Source organism: Carcharhinus amblyrhynchos, chromosome 8 (genome assembly GCF_965287045.1).
Source record: "Carcharhinus amblyrhynchos chromosome 8, sCarAmb.v2.hapA, whole genome shotgun sequence".
NCBI classification, from domain to species: Eukaryota; Metazoa; Chordata; class Chondrichthyes; order Carcharhiniformes; family Carcharhinidae; genus Carcharhinus; species Carcharhinus amblyrhynchos.
Window position 1 is genome coordinate 30,114,392 of NC_137331.1, and position 13,113 is coordinate 30,127,504.

General features: G+C 41.1%; 1 protein-coding gene across 1 annotated transcript in view; it reads left to right on the forward strand.

The window, feature by feature from the left end:
• Positions 1 to 1,788: 1,788 nt before the first annotated feature.
• LOC145346497 (arf-GAP with SH3 domain, ANK repeat and PH domain-containing protein 1-like) overlaps positions 1,789 to 13,113 on the forward strand; it is a 320,720-nt gene continuing 309,395 nt past the window's right edge. The window contains exon 1 of the mRNA XM_080193831.1: positions 1,789 to 1,859. The gene's annotated coding sequence lies outside the window, so the exon portion shown is untranslated. The remainder of the gene's footprint in view (positions 1,860 to 13,113) is intronic.

Here is a 13,113-nt window from a genome sequence, read left to right on the forward strand (position 1 = left end):
TCCTGTTTGTGAACTTCCGTGCCACCTTTTTTATTGCTTGTCCCACTGTGATGTTAGTATTCAATGGCCTATAGACTATGCCCATCAGTGACTTTTTCTCCTTACTATTATTAACTTCCACCCAAATGGATTCAGCCTTTTTTTCCATAGAACCTATATCATCTCCTACTACTGCCTTGATGTCACTCTTAAATATCAGAGCTACACCACCTCCCTTATCTTCCTGTCTGCCCTTTCAAATAGCCTGATACCCCAAGATATTTAACTCCCAGTTGTGACCACTCTACAACCATGTCTCTGTAATGGCTACTAAATCATATTCATTCGCAGTGATTTGTGCTGTCAACTCATTCATCTGTTTCAAATACTATGAGCATGTAGGTAAAGTGCCCACATACTAGTTTTTGTACCTTCTTTTTGAATCCTAACATCTCCATTAATAACAACTCCTGAGTTCTCCTCCCTTTTAACTTTTTTCATAGTTTTCCCATGTAGTTGAACCCTCCTCCCCACATGCAAACCTGCTGCTTTGCTTCCCATTAACCATTATACTTCCTGTAATTTTACCCTTCCTGTCCCCCGCACTTGCTAGTTTAAAGTCCTTGTGACCACCCTCTTTATCCTTTCTGCTAGAACACTGGTCTCAAATCAGTTCGGATGAAGATTGTCCCAACAGTACAGATCCCTCCTGTCCCAATACTGATGCCAATGCCCCATAAAATGGAACCCCTCTTTCCTCCACCACTCATTTACCTACGTGTTTACTTGCCTAATTTTCTCATCCCTATGCCAATTTGCACACGGTTCAGATAGTAATCCAGCGATTATAACTCTTGAGCACCTGTTCTTCAATTTAGTTCCTAGCGCCTGATAATCCCCAAACAGGTCCTCTCTCCTAGTCTTGCCTATATTGTTTGTCCCAATATGGACCTCAACAACTGGATCCTCCCCCTCCCACTCTGATATCCTTTCAAAGTGGCGAGAGATGTCCGTCTTCCTGGCACCAAGTAAGCAGCATACCATGCACGACTGTCAATCCTGCAAAGGCTGCTATCAATCCCCCTAATTATAGAGTCCCTATGGCTATTGAAATAGCTCACCATGGAAATCTTGGTCTATTAGTTTCTACCAGATGTGTGCAAGGGCCAACACATCATAGCTTCAGGCATGAGAACCTTTCAGCAGTCGCTAGGCCAGAGGGGGACAGGGCAAACTGATCTCTCCCCAGGAACCACGAGGAATCAGGGACAGGCCCTCGGGCACCCACTATACTAGAGTATCAGATGGACACTCGAGGGCCATCCACCCAGGACTTTGCTGGGCTGACAAGCCAGCTGGCCCCATAAGCCCCAGCCCCTCAGGCTGAGGAAGGTGCACCTGCCTCAGAGCAGGAGACCCAAAGCAGGTCAAGACCTTCCAGGCCTCAGCCCACCACAGGACATCCACTGAGTTCATCACAGACAACAGGGTGTAGCAGTCAGCAAAGAAATAATTGATGCATGTAAAAATGGTATGGCAATTATCATGGGAGATTTTAATCTACATGTCGATTTGTCAAACCCAGGTCGGTCAAGGCAGCCTTGAGGAGGAGTTCACAGAATGTATCTGCAATAGTTTCCTCAACCACTATGTAAGGGAACCAACAAGGGAGAAAGCTAACCTAGATCTGGTCCTGTGTAATGATGATGTGGGTATGCTGGCGTTGGACTCTCGTTTCTCTTGATCCTATAAAAATTCCTGTGTAATGAGACAGGAATAATTCATGAACCTGTATTCATGATAATGTATTGGTTAAGGAACCTCTCGGAAGGAGCAATCACGGTATGGTTGAATTTGTAATACAGATGGAGCGTGAGAAGGTAAAATCCAACACACTGTCTTATGCTTAAACAAAGGAGACTACAATGGGTTGAGGGAGGAGTTGGCAAAGATAGACTGGGAACAAAAACTTTATAGTGGGTCAATTGAGGAACTGTGAAGGAGTTTCAAGCTATTTTTCACAGTATTTAAAAGTATATGCCAGTGAAAAAAGGACTGTAAGAAAAGGGATAATCAACGATGGATATCTAAAGAAATAAAGGAGGATATCAAATTGAAAAACAATGCATACAAAGTGGCAAAGATTAATCAGAAAGTAGATGATTGGGAAATCTTTAAAGGTCAACAGAAAACCATGAAAAAGGCTATAAAGAAAAGTAAGATGGATTATGAGAGTAAATTAGGTCAGAATATAAAAACAGATCACAAAAATTTGCACAAATATATAAAATGAAAAAGTGTGGCTAAGGTAAGAGAATGAGAAGAGGGAAATGAGGAAATGGCCAAGGCATTGAACAGGCATTTTGTGATGGTCTTCACAGTGGAAGACACAAATAACATACCAAAAATTGATGACAAGAAGACTATGGCAGGTGAGGACCTAGAAACAATCATTTTCATTAAAAAGGCAGTGTTGGGCAAGCTAATGGGGCTAAAAGTAAACAAGTCTCTTGGCCCTGATGGAATACATCCCAGGGTACTAAAAGAGATGGTGGAGGAAAAAGCAAATGTGCTTGTGGTAATTTACCAAAATTCGCTTTGGGGCAATTCCAGCAGATTGGAAAACAGCAAATGTGACGCTACTGTTTCAAAAAGGAGGTAGACAAAAGGCAGGTAACTATAAGATGGTTAGTTTAACTTCTGTAGTGGGGAAAATGCTTGAATCTATCATCAAAGAAGAAATAGTGAGACATCTGGATATAAATTGTTTCATTGGGAGATGCAGCTGGGTTCACGAAAGGCAGATCATGTTTAACTAATTTACTGAAAATCTTTGAGGACATTACAAGGGTGGTGGACAACAGGAAAAAGGTGGATGTGGTGTATCTAGATTTCCAAAAGGCATTCAACGAAGTGCCGCACTAAAGGCTGCTGCATAAGATAAAGGTACGTGGTGTTACAGGTATGGATAGTAATGTATTGGTATGGATAGAGGAGATTCACCAACAGAAAGCAAAGACTGGGAACAAATGGGTAATTTTCTGGTTGGTAATCAGTGACTAATGGTGTGCCCCAGGGATCAGTGTTCAGATTGCAATTGTTTACAATTTATATAAATGATTCCCAGTTGGGGACCAAGTGTATTGTGTCAAAGTTTACAGATGACACTAAGATGAATGGGAGAGCAAAGTGTGCAGAGGACATTGAAAATCTGCAGAGGGATGTAGATAGTTTAAATGAATGGGCAAGGGATTGGCAGATGGAGTACAATGTTGGTAAATGTGAAGTCATCATTTTGGTAGGAAGAACAGCAAAATGGACTATTATTCTAATGGTAAAAAATTACAGCATGCTGCTGTACAGAGGGATTGGGTATCCTTGTGCATGAATCGCAAAACGTTGGTTTGCAGGTGCAGCAGGTAATTTTTAAAGTTTATTTATTAATCACAAGAAAGGCTTACATTAACACTGCAATGAAGTTACTGTGAAATTCCCCAAATCACCACACTCCGGCGCCTGTTCATGTCAATGCACCTAACCAGCACGTCTTTCAGACTGTGGGAGGAAACCAGAGCACCCAGAGGAAACCCATGCAGATGGGGGGAATGTGCAAACTCCACATAGTCAGTGACCCAAGCCAGGAATTGAATTCAGGTCCCTGGCAATGCTAACAACTGTGCCACCATGCGTTTACAGTAAATTAAGAAGGCAAATAGAATTTTGTCCTTCGTTGTGAGAGGGATGGAGTTTAAAAGCAGGGAGGTTATGTTGCAGATGTATAAGATGCTGGTGAGGCCACACCTGTAATACTGTGTGCAGTTTTCATTTCCTTACTCGAGAAAGGATGTATTGGCACTGGAGGGGGTGCAAAGGAGATTCACTAGGTTGATTCTGGAGTTGAGAGAATTGGCTTGTGAGGAGAGACTGAGTAGACTGGGAATATATTCATTGGAATTCAGAAGAATGAAGGAAGGATCTTATAGAAACACATAAAATTAGGAAGGGAATAGATAAGTTTTTTTATTCATACATGGAACATGAACATCACTGGCTGACCAGTATTTACTGCCCATCTCTAGTTGTCCGAGGGCAGTTGAGAGTCAACAGCATTGCTGTGGCTCTGGTGTCACATGTAGGCCAGACCAAGTAAGGATGGCAGATTTCCTTCCCTAAAGAACATTAGTGAACCAGATGGGTTTTTTCTGACAATTGACAATGATTTCATGATCACCAGGAGATTCTTAATTCCAGATTTTTTTTATTCAATTCGAATTCCATCATCTGCCATGGTGGGATTCGAAGCCAGGTCCCCAGAATATTAGCTGAATTTCTGGATCCAGCGATAATAGTCAGCGATAATACCACTAGGCCATCACCTCCCCATAAGATAGAAGCAAGGAGGTTGTTTCCACTGGCGGGTGAAACTAGAACTAGGGAGCATAGTCTCAAAATAAGGGGGAGCAGATTTAGGACTGAGTTGAGGAGGATCTCCTTCACCCAAAATGTTGTGAATTTGGGGAATGCTTTGCCCAGTGAAGCAGTAGAGGCTACCTCATTGTATGCTTTTAAGGCAAAGGTAGTTAAATTTTTGAACAGTAAAGGAATTAAGGGCTATGGTCAGCGGGCAGGTAAGTGGAGCTGAGTCCCATGAAAAGATCAGCCATGAACTTATTGAATGCCGGAGCAGGCTTGAGGGGCCAGATGGCTTACTCTCATCCTATTCTTATGTTCTTATGTGTCCCAACTGTATTTGGAGTTCCAACAACACTCTGAGTGCTAATTCCAGAGGCTTGTCATCAGACTGGAACTTAGCAAGAGTCTAGCCTGTAGCACCCCTCCAAGTGTCAGTGACCTTGGCTGTCACTTCCTTTGCAAGCCATGGACCCAAATCTGTGCTGTGATGACCAGATAATGACCCAAGCCTGACCTAAAACTAGGCTCCATTGAGTTGCATGTCTCTGTGCTGATAGAGGGTGTGGGTGAACACTGTAATGGTTTCACATCTAGCGGGTCCTCAGAATCCTCATCTGAGCTGGCCTGGCGGCTGGCACTGCTGGGCTGGGTGCTGGTGGACACAGGGGTGTAAAAACTCATTTTCTTGCTGGTGCCCACTATAAAGAGAAGAAAATAATTAGCCATTGGCTGCATAGTCACCCACATTGTAAAGTACTGACATTATGACAATGGATAGGTAGAAGATTTTAATCACATTTTTCACTTCATTTAATGTTTTAAATGAAATATTAGTTGTGTTTTGATTTATTTTAAAATGTTGATCTTGGCTTGTTGGGAGACGATTGGTGCAGGCATGGTCTCTGTCCTTAGTGGCCAACTCTGGTGCCTGCACCCCATTGAGACTGAGTGGTCTGAGGTCTGACATCCGTCTGAAATCTCTCCCTGCTGTTGTGGCCAAACGTTTCCTGCATAAAGACAGATGGACAGACTGTGAAGCAGGACAGATGCACAAGCAGATGAGATGCATGCCTCCCTGCTGTGTATGCTGACTGCACCGATGTAAAGGCTGAGCGTATAACTTGTGACGGATATGACAAGAGATGGAGATATAAAAGTGTATGTGAGGGAATCAGTGGTGATGTCCCTTGCGCTGGTAGTGTGTGAAATTCCTGTAGACTACAATCCTTCAAAGGCCTGCTGGCCTTACAAGAGAGTGAGTTGATATTATGGAAAAGGTTGCCTTACCCTGGCAGAGTGGGTGAGATCATTCATTCTCTTCCTGCACTGGAAGGTAGTCCTCTGACCCACTGTGTTGGTGCTGATCGCCCTGGTGACAACCCCACCACCACCCTTTTGTGGTGAGACCTCCAGCCCCCATTATAGGGGAAAAGTATCACCCACTGATCCTCAACTGCCTGGAGGAGTGCCGTCAGTGTGTTGCTGAACTTCAGGGCTGTGGGTATTTATGTTCTTGGGGGCCATGCTGGTGCTTGTCACAAAAAATCCTGGGCTGCAGTGTGATTGTGTGCATTGGGTACAGTTCAAACTGGCACCTGGAAATACGAGCCAATGAGGTAATGAGGGGCAGATGATTTTCAGCCTGCCACCTGATATATGACATCATGCTGATGCAAAATAATGAGTTGAAAAGTGGATAATCCGGTGCAGAAAGCCATCACAATAATCGGCAGCACCTCAGTCTCTAGCGATGAGAATTCTGGCCATAGTGAAAACTGCTTTCCCGTTTACCCTATGACAGAAACTTGGCGCTGTTGCAATCTTATGGAGTGTCTTTCCACTAGCGGATGTAGCCTTATCTGTGGCTGTGCAGGTGATAGAAGTGCTTCACATTTTTACACCCCTGTGCCTCCAAACGGCCTCTGGGGCCAATCCAGCAGTCAGTGATGCATTGCTGCTTTGGACACATCATGGATTCCCTGTCCAGGCACATTCTCTAAGTGAGGGTAAATGTTTATCAGCCTCTTCTGAGCGCCTGGATTCTCATGCATAGGTGCTGTTGATGCCACCCATACAGCTGTGAACGTTTCATTTGAAAACCCCATTAATTTCACCAGCAAGGGGGATTTCATTTCCAAAATGCCCAGATAGTGTATGAAGCAGGCCATTTCATTATGCATGTCAACTCGTATTACCTGTGAGACAGCAATGAGTTGTTTATGCTCAGGCAATCCAGGATACAAGCACTATTCAGTGAGACCCATGAGATAGGATGACGAATAGAAAGCCATGGCCCCTGGCTTCAACCTTGTCTGATGATTTTGTTTTGCTATCCAAGGACAGAGACTACAAACAGGTTCATAGCAGGCCTTGTACGTTACCAAGATCATTGTGGAATAGATCATGAGAACTCTCAAGTCCCATTTCCATTGCCTAGTGAGGCCAGGGGGACCCCCTTGGCAAGATTTCTTGAATTGTCATGGCATTCTCCATAACTTATCCGTTACAATGTTATTGAGCATGCCAAATGCAGGCAGTGAACAGAAAGAAAATTGCATCCGGAAGAACAGATTGTAGCAAGATTCACATCAGAGCATTAATCCATTATACAGGTGAGTGTAATATTTAGAGTTTATTTATTATGTATTAGTCACAAGTCAGCTCACATTAACATTGCCATGAAGTAACTTTGAAAATCCCCTAGTTGGCATGTCCTGGCTCCTGTTCGGGTACACTGAGAGAGAATTTAGCATGTCCAACTCACTCAACATGCACATCTTTGCACTGTGGAAGGAAACCGGAGCATCCGGAGGAAACCCATGCAGACACGGGGAGAATGTGCAAACTCCACGCAGTGTCCCAAGTGGGGAATCGAACCTGGGTCCCTGGAGCTGCAAGGCAGCAGTACTAATCACTGTGCCATCGTGCCGCCCCAAAAATGTTTCAAAGATAATTAACATACTGAAAAAAATGGCATATGTTGTACCTCTATTTTTTAAAATTCAAGTATCAGTAAGTTGCTATATCTCCTGGCAGCCTAGCACTTAGTCCAGTACTGTCATTTATCAGTATGCAAATATGCTATAATTCATATCTGAAACAAGTTAAACTAGTTGGAGCAGTGTATGAATGCAGACCTCCATTTTAGCAGCATTCCATACAAAGGAGTAACCCCAATAAATCTGCCTGCAAATACAGAAGTAATTTTAATGTTACAATAGTAACAATACACACATCTTCATTGGGCTTGCAACTTACATTCACAAAAGTTTTGTTTGAAGAGATTGTGGTGTTGGGGTGTGACCCATGACATCTTTGGGGATATAATTGCACTAGAACATGACATTGTGCAATTGGGGAAGATACCAAAGGCTTAGACAGTGGCACTATCATTAGGGATGAGAAGAGTGAGCATTTGAAAAGAAAGCAATAACTCTGGGTAGGTTGCCAACAAACTTATCCACAGTGATCATGTGCTCATTGATAGTAATGCCAGTCTCATGAAAGACGCTACTTTCTTTGTAGATATGGGAGTTTTCTACTAGCATCACCTTCTGGACTACTCTCCTTACCACTGGTAGCCATTTGATCAAAGAGGGTGCTTCACTTTCATCTCTTTTCTGTCTAATCTCTATCATTGGAGATTGTGGGTAAAATATATCCTCAGAGGCAGAAGTCCCTTCACCAAGATCCCTTTATTTACAAGTCTGACAGCAGCTTACAGAGTGCTTTCAGTTAGCAGTCTACACTGGGAGTCCCAGAGGAACTGACAGTCCTGGTTAAATACAAAGCAAGAGGCACCCTGACTCGCCCATCAATTTGGCCCTTAATTAGGGAGTTCATATTCTAACAATTGCCTGATTAAAGTCATTACAGTGGGCTTGTGAATGGATGTGGTGAAGCTGGAAGTAAATGATTGACACTGAAGAAAGAAGCATAATGTGCAATCTATTACTGGAGAATCAATTTGTACTGAAAATGGAGACAGACTATTGCGGATGTCATATTGACAAAGAATAACATGTCCAGGTGAAATATAACTTGATGCTTCCAATTCATTTCAGAGCGCATACTGATTGCAAATTGATACCTGCAGTACCTGCAATAATAGACTCTTTTTGTTTGACATTTGCGCATAATGTGAACCAACTATTTATTTGCACTGTGCAAATGAATACAAGAAAAAGATGCAAAAAGACATCTGGGATTCTAGTGATGTTCTCCCTTGAGGACTAAGAATGTTTGTTGCCATTTCCTTCCACCACGAGTGCTTTTCTGGTGGGACTAAGGCCAAAGACACACAGGCTAACATGCCTAATTTTTACTAATTTTTTGTTTAAGGCTATTTTTCATGCTTACGCATTAATAATTGTTCATGGATAGGCAATAACTATAGAACTGAAGTATTTTTTATTATGATTATAAATTATTATTTAATGATATGTTTAAATCCTGCATCTTGTATTTGGATGTTATTTAGACAACTTGATATATATTTTACTGCTTGGCAGTTCTTCCTATGACTCATTTTAGCTGTTTAGTTTCTTGTGCAGATGGGTGATGGTAACAAATGATAAAGCATTGCATGTGGAGGACTAACAATAAATAACTGAATCCAGCAGGGCAGAAATACTCATCAAGGAAACAGTTACGTTGTTTTGATATTAATGCTGCTGTGGTGGAAACAAGGCCAGGATCTAAAGTCAAGACTGTCATATCAAATCTGTGAAACAAGGTTAATGTTTTTCATCCCTGCAGCATGAACTCAAGTTAAGACCTCATGCTAACTCAAACTTACACCAAGGCAGCCTTTTCTGTTGATCCTGTATCTAAAACAAGACAACTGCTTCCGTTCATCCAAACACTATACTCACATTCTGACAAGACTCCATCCATCCCTAAGCACCCTAATCGAGATTCTCATCCCTGCCAATTTTATGTGCAACTGTAATGTATTGAGCAACAACATCTTTATTTAATCAGTTGAATTTCTGAGCGGCATGGTGACGCAGTGGTTAGTACTTTTGCCTCATAGCGCTAGGGACCCAGGTCCGATTCCCAACTTGGATAATTGTCTGTGTGGATCTGCACGTTCTCCCGTGTCTGCATGGGTTTCCTCCAGGTGCTGCGGTTTCCACCCACACTCCGAAAGATGTGCTGGTTAGATGCATTGGCCATGCTAAATTCTCCCTCATTGTACCCGAAGAGGCACAGGAATGTGGTGACTGGGGGATTTTCACATTCACTTCATTGTAGTGTTAATGTAAGCCTACTTGTGACACTAATAAATAAAAATTTTTAAAAACTTAAATGTGGAAAATGTGTGGTATCTATATTTCAGAAGTGGAATCTCATTGGTTGTGAAGATGATAATTGCTAGCATTGAAAATGAAGAATTTGAAATTTTATAGCACTTTTCACATCTTCGAGGTGCTACAAACGTGATTAAGTAATTTTTTGATGGAGTCATTATTGTGATTGTGATTATTTTAGCTAATTTGCACCATTAGATCTCACAAACTATCACAAGATAAATGACTGGGTAATTTATTTTATGTGGTATTTGTTTAGGGATAAATGTTGGCCAGCATATAACATATGTCTTCTTCAAATGAGTGACAGAATCAATTATGTTTTATTAGATAGGCAAAACCTCCCATTCACTACCTCAATGATGCACTCAAGTGCTGTTATTCAATTAGATTCTTTGGAATGAAGTTTCAAGCTGTGGTCATCTGATTGAAAGGCAACAGTGTGACTTCTCAGCCAACCCTGGGAAGTTAAAAAAAAATTATGTTGTAGTGACATTCCCTTGGATTAGAATCAACAGAAATTATAGTCTTGTTTGTGGATCAGATTCAACGGAGATGGGGGCCTCCTCTTATTGTAGCGTTAGGAATAAAAATACAGTAGGGGTAGATTGTCATTCAGTAGAAATGGTGGCTTGGATTTAGGTTTAAAGAGGCCTCATTGAATATATAAAAATGCTGCCATTTTATAGAAACAAAGGCTTTAATGTTTGAAGAGAATGATTTTTAAAAGAAAGATTTCACTGAAATATTGCAAACTATTTAGCATATAAAAAGGGCAAATTAAGTATATAAATCACATGGGAAAAGAATGCTGGTGGTTATTATATACAAAGCTAGATTTGCGGCTAAATGCCTCTTAGTGAACAAATATAGTTGCTGACTGATATGCTTTTGGCGTTATTACTGAAATCTCTGTGGGCTTGTGATCAATATTTAAAATATGTAACCTATATATACCAGAAACATTTTATACTTGTGAACAGTAATCGTAGTATGATTAAAGACAGGAGCAGGCAACCTTGCATCCTTTGTCATATATTTGTGGATCTTAAGAGGTACAGTGTGAGGGATGAGGATCAATAGAATGGGCACTTGACATATCCAATCATTGTAAACTGTGGAGAGCAAACCCAAACAGAATATTGCTTAATAAGAATAGAAATAAGAAGATATGACACTAAAATATGCTAACTCTCTGATCAGACCACACTTTGACTATGGTGACAATCGCTCTGATTTGTAGGAAACTTGCAAGCCCTGGTGGTAAGTCACAAGGCTGATCCCTGGTATGGGAAGGTTCAGTTACAAAGAAAGATTGGAGAAATATTAGCTAGTCATCATCCAAATGAAGTTGGCAGGAACCTAATAAAATATTTAAGATCAATGTTAAAAATTGAAAAAAAGACAAATTTGGAGTATGAGTTCGAGGTAAATTTTGACACTATGACATAACAGAAAGGCAGTTCTTCACTCATGAGTAATCAACATTTCAGTTAGATTTTAGGACAAAGATTGATGGAACATATCTTGTAATTTTTTTTGAGACAGTTGGATATTGAGGTTTTGGGGTGGGAAAGGGGAGGCGAAACAGTTGGAAACTGTGACTTTTTACATAGAAACATTGAACAGTACAGCACAGTACAAGCCCTTTGGCCCTTGATGCTGTGCCAAGCTTTGTCTGAAACCAAGATCAAACTATCCGCGCCTTATCATTCTGGTGTGCTCTCTGTGCCTATCCAATAACTGCTTGAAAGTTCCTAAAGTGTCTGACTCCACTGTCACAACAGGCAGTCCATTCCACACCCCAACCATTCTGAGTAAAGAACCTATCTCGGACATCCCTCCTATATCTCCCACCTTATAGTTATGCCCCCTAGCAACAGTTACATCCTCCCGAGGAAATAATCTCTGAAAAACTTTTTGTAGTTAGTTGAGGTGAGGTGGGCCAAATTGATTTTTCATCTATATTTTTGCCATCATCAGTGCAAATGATGACGCACTGGTCATTTGCAAGGGCAAAATTAATTAATATGTGTTAGTGTAATCTGAAATTGCTCTTTATGTTCAGTACCTTCACTCATGTGGACATTGTTAATTAATCTAAGCCTAACAAAAAGAAATCTGAGAGAGGAAAAGCAGTTAAGGATAGTTAGCCTAAGATCTGTTGTCAGGAACTGGGTAGGCAGAGTGAACACCTTAAAATTTTTCAGCTGATCAGAGGAAGCCAGCATGGATTTGTAAAGGATAAGTCATGCCTGATGAAACTGGTGGAATTTTTTGAAGAGGCGACCAAAGTGTAGAATAGAGGAGTATTTATTAATATTAGTTATATGGATTTCCAGAAGGCATCTGATAAAGTTCCTCATAAAAGGCTATTCACTAAAACTGAAGATCATGAAAGTCAAGACAAAGTGTTGACATGGTGAGGAAATTGGTTGAGTGGCAAAAAACAGAGAGAATGGGTAATGGGGAAGTAATCTCATTCGCAGAGGGTGATGAGAGGTATCTTATAAAGCTTCATATTGTGGCCTCAACAATTCACCTTATTTATAAACAACTTTGATGACGGGGGATAAAAAGCCACATATCCAGATTTGTTGATGACACAAAGATAAATGACACTATAGGTAGTATAGATGAAAGCATAGTATTGATAGATTAAATGATTGGGAAAAACTATGGCAAATAGATTTCGATGTCAACAAATGTGAGGTTATCTACTTTGGACCTAAAACAGATCAAGCTAAATGATGAACGTAAGGAACATCAAGGCATGAGGAAACTGTCAAAGGATATCGATAGGGTAAGTGAGTGGGCAAAATGTGGGAAAATGTGAATTTGTCCATTTTGGCAGGAAGAACAGAAGAGTAGCTTTTACTTATAAGGAAAGAGATTGCAGAGCTCTGAGGTACAGAGGGATCTGGGTGTCATGGTACGTGAATCACAAAAATTTGGTTTGCAGGTACAGCAAGTATTTTGAGATGATGGAAAGAAAGAAACATAGCTGAGAGAGCTGCCCAGCACTTGCTTGCCTGGCCTGCTGGTCTGTGTGTTTGTGTGTTTGTGTGCGTGTCTGTATGCATGTGTGTGTCTGTGTGTGTTGTCAGGAAAAGCACCTGAAAGTTTTCCACACTGAAGACATGATACAATATTGGAAGTAGTGTCATTGTGAAAAGGAAATAGACATTTAATGTAGGAATATCTAAAAACTCTGTCTCTGATTGTGGAAGGCAACCAATCAGCAAAAAAATTTGCAAATGGAAAAGAAAGAACCCAAATATCTCTACCAAACCACAGGACACTTTAATCAGAGTCAACTACTCACCTGCAGAAGTCAACTATACTGGAACCAACTTGTAACGACAATATGCATTACAATTTACTCCTTTCAAGTCAAGGACAGTTCCAG